The following is a 6,330-nucleotide window of genomic DNA, read 5'->3' on the forward strand; positions in this document are numbered from 1 at the left end:
TCAGCAGGACTCTTCCCCAAACTCCTTCCTTTTGGCAGAAGCTCCATATTCAATTACATCTGGGAAGGAAATTAAAAAGAAAGGAGATTGTTCCTTTCTTATGCAGCAGCATGAAGATATGACCTTTGAAATTCCTTGCAGAATTCTGCCAGAGAGCTGCAAGAGAAACAAGAAAATGTCCTCAGCATGGTGCAGCTCACGTTTCACAAACACTTCAGAAAACAGGATATAGTTTTCTCATGGGCACACCTTCAACTCATTACAGAGAGCAAGCTGTGAGGAGTGCTCACAAAGCAAAATGAGTAAATTAATTATATGACAAGTGTTAATATCTTATTTGAAAAGAGGAATCCCCAAATATCAATTAAAAGTTTGCTTTAATGTTGGAGACTGCTTAAATCTTAAAGAACAAAAAAAAAATCAAAACCTTAATGTGAGAGAAAACTCATCCTTTTTTTTTTCAATTACAACACTTTGCAATATTAAAATGAGTCAACATTTTTTCAAATAGAGAGCTTCAGTGATGAAAATCAGGTCTTTATATGATTAAGAAGTTTTCATGGGACTTTTTATTCCCATGAATAAACAATTCTGTCATTGTGATAAAAAAAGTAATATCTAGCATGATTTTTTAATATATTACCTAATCTAGAAATACAATTTTAAATTTAGGAATAATACAGAGTTGAAAAAAGTTAAAGCCATATAATTTTCTTTAGCCTGTTCAAAGAATCAGATCAACCTTATTTCAATCTCAGTGAATGTTGAAATTGCAAAATAATACCAAACTGGAAACACTTGAATGTCTTAATATTTCACATAAATATTGTCCCAATCAACAAAATCCAAGATCTCTTTTATTGGTTATTTCACCCTAGCAGACACTTCAATATCCAGAAAAGACGTTTGTTGCCATTTGCAACAAAATAAAAATGTCTCTAGCCTGCTCAGTGTTGCTCTTTCATTTCCAATATTCCCATCAGTGTAATCAAAATGAAATGTTGCTGCCATAGTAAAGGAGAGCAGGACTGAGCTCTTCCTGCTGCAGGAGATGAAGTAGGAGAATGAGAGGGAAAAGAGATGCTGGAGAGAGAAAGCATTATCTGGCTTTTTGCTTGTGTTGATGCTCTTGCAGGTCACTTCCTCCCTTGACTTGCAGTCATCAGTCCTACACTGCAATCTCTGCCTCAAAAGCATCAACAAAGTCAGTTTTTTAGGAGGTGGATGACAGGTCTCTGTGTTGAAGGTTAAAGGCTGTTGAGATCTGGAAGAATACAGCAAAATTTTGATAGTTATGCAATGGCCATGCAATGGCCTGCAAATGCAGGAAGGAAATGGACATATGCCACAATATTAAATAAAAATAAAATCTGGATATTCTTTGGAATAATTTTGGTCCAAAACAAAATCTGCACATTTGTGAGTATATTTCAATATTAATCAAAAAATCCTGTCATTAGATAGAAATCATAAATATCATCATTCATAGGATAATTTCTTATGTTAAGCTTGGATGACAAATCCTTAATAAAATATTTGTTATGTTTTAAAGTTATTCTCTGCTCTTATCTTTATATAAAAGCTATGTTTGCTATCTTTACGCCTTTGACCATTTTAAATTAAATAATCCAAACAATTTTAAAAACTGTCTTTTCATAAATACCTGGATTTTTTTTGTGCTCATCAATGTACTTATTGCCTGTCCCTAAAGTTGTCTAATTTTCAATTTAATCAAGCAGGATTCCAAATTATTCTGCATCAACTGATTTATATAGAGACCTTTATAGAGTGTTTATTCACATCAGAAAGCAAACAAAAATTAGTGTAAAGAGAATGAAAATAAATCCATTTTCCTAATCAATCTTATAAGTTTTTTGCAGTATTAGCACAGGTCTCTGGCTGAGAGTTTCCACTTTATTCTATAATTATCGGGAAAAAAGGCATTATTTCACAATACAAGTGGAGCAGCAATCTCTCTTATTGAACAACACTGTATGTCAAGTGGTGTGCAGTACTGATCTGATATAAATCTGAATACATAGTTTGAAAATAACATTGGTAGGAAAGCATAGATCTTGTCTCTACTGTTATCCTAAGTGCACGCATTTTGTTTGGTTTAATATTTTGAGACTATAACCACGCATTCAACTAAGGTATTTTTATATACATTCTCTTGGGTGAAAAAAACTACTTGCTAAAATATTAACAGAAGATTTTGTCTCTCATTAACTTTTTCATCTTTTTAGCTGTAGGAATTTATACATCTGTGATTTGAACAAGAAACTTGTTCACTCCATTTTTCCATTTTAAGAGCCATTGTTACTAAATTCACAGCATCCTGTTTCCCAGAAAACATTAGCATATCCTATTAGTCTAATCTGATAAAAAAACCCTAAACCTGTGATATTTGTGAGTATTAAATATTGCATTTCTTCACTGGTGGATTCAGTTTCATGTTATGCCAACTAAATACAGCAGAGGAAAAAACTGTCCTCTTTTTCCATTGCATAAGCATTGTTGTTGCTTATGGGGCTCCATATGCATTTCTATATCAGCTTCAGAAGGACTTGTTGAAGAAATTGCCTGAGAGTTCCCATCAGTCTTGCAGCCCATCAAGGAACTGGCAGAAAGTGATAGTTCTGACTTTTCCTGTCAAATTGTTAATGCACAATTGGTAAAGGACTGAGCAAAACATCAGTTTTCATCAGACAATACCCGTTTTCTCTTCTTTTTTTTTTTTTGTGTGTGTGTGTGGGTATGTTCATCTCTATGTATACAAGTAATATATATCACACATAAGTGTATAAATGTGTGTATATTTAATATATACATGCACATATATTGCATCTAAGGATTTTCTGATTAAAATGTTCTAGGAAAAGCACACTGTCCTGTGTGCTTTGTAGTACTAATTCCATCCTTTTCCTGGTTGGAATCTGTAGAAAGTGCAATGTATTAGTATATTTACTGCATGTAACATATTAAGCAAGTAATAATATACATGTTATTAATAGTTCACAGATTTATACAGTTGATATTGGATGCACCTTTATATTATTCCTAGCCAGTGAATGTGACACAGGTCACCTTCTTCATCTCAAGCCAAATTGCTCGGTCCAACACGGTTTCTGCATCACTACATCCAGTTCCACAACAGAGAGTAGCAGAAGGAGCATCAGGCAGTCACAGTGCTCCTCCAGCACTTGGATTATTTTTAGGGGTCTAAAGAAAGGTAAAATTGTCAGAGTTATAATCAATTAAATCAATTTGTGAAGAAATTTAGGCTTATACCAGAAATATTCTTAGATTACAAATGGCTAAAATTGATACATCTTAGTATATACTATCAATCTAAAATTTTTAAAAAAAATTATCAACAATGGAAGTCAATCAGTTCTTAGGACTTCTATAACAAATAAAGACAGATAAGGCACTTCATTAGGAGGGACCTTGGAAGACAAATAATTATGAAGACTAAAGGAATTGCTCTTTTTTTGTTCTGAATATATATATAAAATCCACAATTTTCTGGAAAGTGAAATAATATATTTGTCTTTAATTAGTGAGTGGCCAAGATAGAGTGGGCATGGTAGATACAGTGTTTCTCTGCAGGGAATCCAAATGCCTTCATAAGCAGAACAGAAAAGAAAAAAGGACCTAATTCTGTGCAGAGAATCAGAAGTTGAATACATTTTCAGTTTGTTAAGTAACCCACCAAAGTATTAGAAGCTATGTCATAATAATTTCTTGAAACTTCCTATCAGTGGACTCAGAACTGAATTGATTTCTTGCTCTAAGATGAATTAGAGGATATAGGCCCAGAATACTTTTGTCTTAATCTAATGTACTGATAAATGTAATAATCTAAATTACCAAGTAATTTAATTTAATTTGTGCATGTTGAGCAGAGTTATTAGACAGCAAAAACTCTTCAGTATCTGATTCACAATTATCCAACACAAGGACTGAAGGGAATGATTCATTTGCTTTCAGATAGATTGTAGTTTTCCATTTCTCTACAAAAGGGTATGTCTTCACCTCATTGACTTATGTGATTTAACCAAGATTAAATGATCTGCCTACAACTATAAAAAACATTTCTGGAGGACAGCCCAGGCCTTGAAACTCCATGGTTCCTGTTCTTATCAGAAACCAGCCTTCTGTTCCTTATCTAGATGTAGTCCAATCTCCTGAGGAGTTCAGTCTGGCTTGATGACATGTGTGGATAGAAGCCTCACTTTGGTGCTGCTTTCATTCAGAACACACTCACTTTCAGCTGTACATTCAGATGAAGATTTTTTCATTAAAAAAAATTTCCACTTCAATGACAGATTCAGATCTGCCTTTGAATTATTAATCTACCATCCCGCAGATAACACATGTTCCTCTGTAATTGCTCGTTTCATACATTAATTGTAATGAGGCAACTTCCTCTTTGTCTCTTAGTCCATCTACTACTTCTTATCAAGAATTCTGCCTGCAAATAGAACAGATTATTTGCATGATTGTAGTAGACCAGTATTACTGAACGATGGTAAAACACTGGTTCAGATTCTGGGAAAAGGATAACAAACACAAAGTTAAAGCTTTCTGACAAATAGACAAAGCAATAATTACCTGTCTCTCTCCAAACAGCTATAATTAGCAGGAGCAGAGCTAATAATTTTGCATCATGCTGGTGATCTTTTGTTTCAGCATTTAAAAACACACCCAAAGGCTTTCTCATTAGACAATATGTTTAAAGAGCCCTTTCTCTTTACCCTTATTACCACAAAATGTCATAGGTTGTCATCTCTCAAATAAATAGCTGCATAGCAGCAACACCACACTTTTAAATAAATCAGCAAAGAAAGCTTTGTCATTTACAGCCATTATTTGGCTTCTGAGCAGATGGGTTGTACCTCTATTTTCAAATTATTTTAAGATTTCAATAGCCATTTAGGTAGCAAGGAAAGCAAGGGAAGGGAACTGTGAAAGGAAAATTGTTTAATGTAAGAATTGTTAGGGTACAAAATACAAAACATGACTATACTGCTGTGGAATCTGCAGGTAGAAAGACTCTTATTACCCACTGAAAGTGTTACTGATTTCTTACCTGTCTGCATAACAAATGCGACATGCGGGAAATGCAAATTGTTTTCATTTTGTGGTTTCATGGGGTGAGCAGTTTGTAATATAGCATCAAATAAGTAAAGAAAATCTAAGATCATTCATAGAAACTTTACTCATGGCTTATTAAAGGCAAATGTGTTCCCACAAGTAATTCCCAGAATATATTAAAAAAAAAAGAAGTACCAATTAACTTTGAGCAGATTTTCCAAATATGAAATATACTAATGATCATGGCATGATCCCTGCCTTCATTTCATTTTCAAGCTCATATTGAAAAATAATAAATACCTACCGAATATTTGTGAAAAAACCCAACATTTTTATTCTATTTAAAATAAATACTCTTAAACATGAGCTTATTAATTACACTAGGCATAGATCCTCCCAAGAGATGAAGTTCATAAAAGTAGTAACCATTAGAAACACAATATTTTCTCATTTTTATAAATAGTCCAATGGCTCAGAAACTTATGAATATATCCTTCATCACTAAGAAAGAAGCATGAAAAACTGATTAAAAAGTATTTGATATTTTTCAATTTTTCTTTTAAACACTTTCTTAAGGAGGGTGTTTTTCTTTCCTGCAACCAATATATTTTTTTCTTCCCTTCAAATGCTTAAGGGAGACTAAAGAGAAGAATAGACTCACACTGGGTGTAATTGTGCTCAAGAAGGGTTGTCCCAGCTTTTCTTGAGAAAGCAAGGCACTCCTTAGGCAATTGCTTGGATAACTACATTGTAGGCAGAGGGGACATGGATGAAGGAAACATGTAACATGGAAGCCTCAAAGAAGCAGAAGATTAAACACATAGGAAATTCCAAGGAATGTCAGTTTTCAGATGGATTGCTGAAGAAAGTGTAGTGAGACAATAATTAGATGGCATTTGGAAAAGGGTCACAAAACTTGGAGATATTCTGGAGGTTACTGACAGCTCCTTCTCTGTGGGGCACAACAGCCTGTGGCGGCAGATTAATATATTCCATTGTCATTCATAACCATTGTTTCAAATGTCTCAAGACAAGTGGCTGAAGAATCCCCACCCATGAGAATGAAAGAGAGAGAAAAGGGGTGAGGTAGACAGAAGAGAGAGGGAAAGGGAGAAGGCGAGTGGGATAAGATCAGAAGGGCTTGTGCCAACATGACCCAATATAAACCTAAAAAAAAAAAAAAAAAAAAAAAAAAAAAAAGGGGATTTTTCACTTCAGAAAGGGCCAAAA

This window comes from Passer montanus, unplaced genomic scaffold (assembly GCF_014805655.1).
Source record: "Passer montanus isolate IOZ18808 unplaced genomic scaffold, ASM1480565v1 scaffold24, whole genome shotgun sequence".
Taxonomy (NCBI): domain Eukaryota; kingdom Metazoa; phylum Chordata; class Aves; order Passeriformes; family Passeridae; genus Passer; species Passer montanus.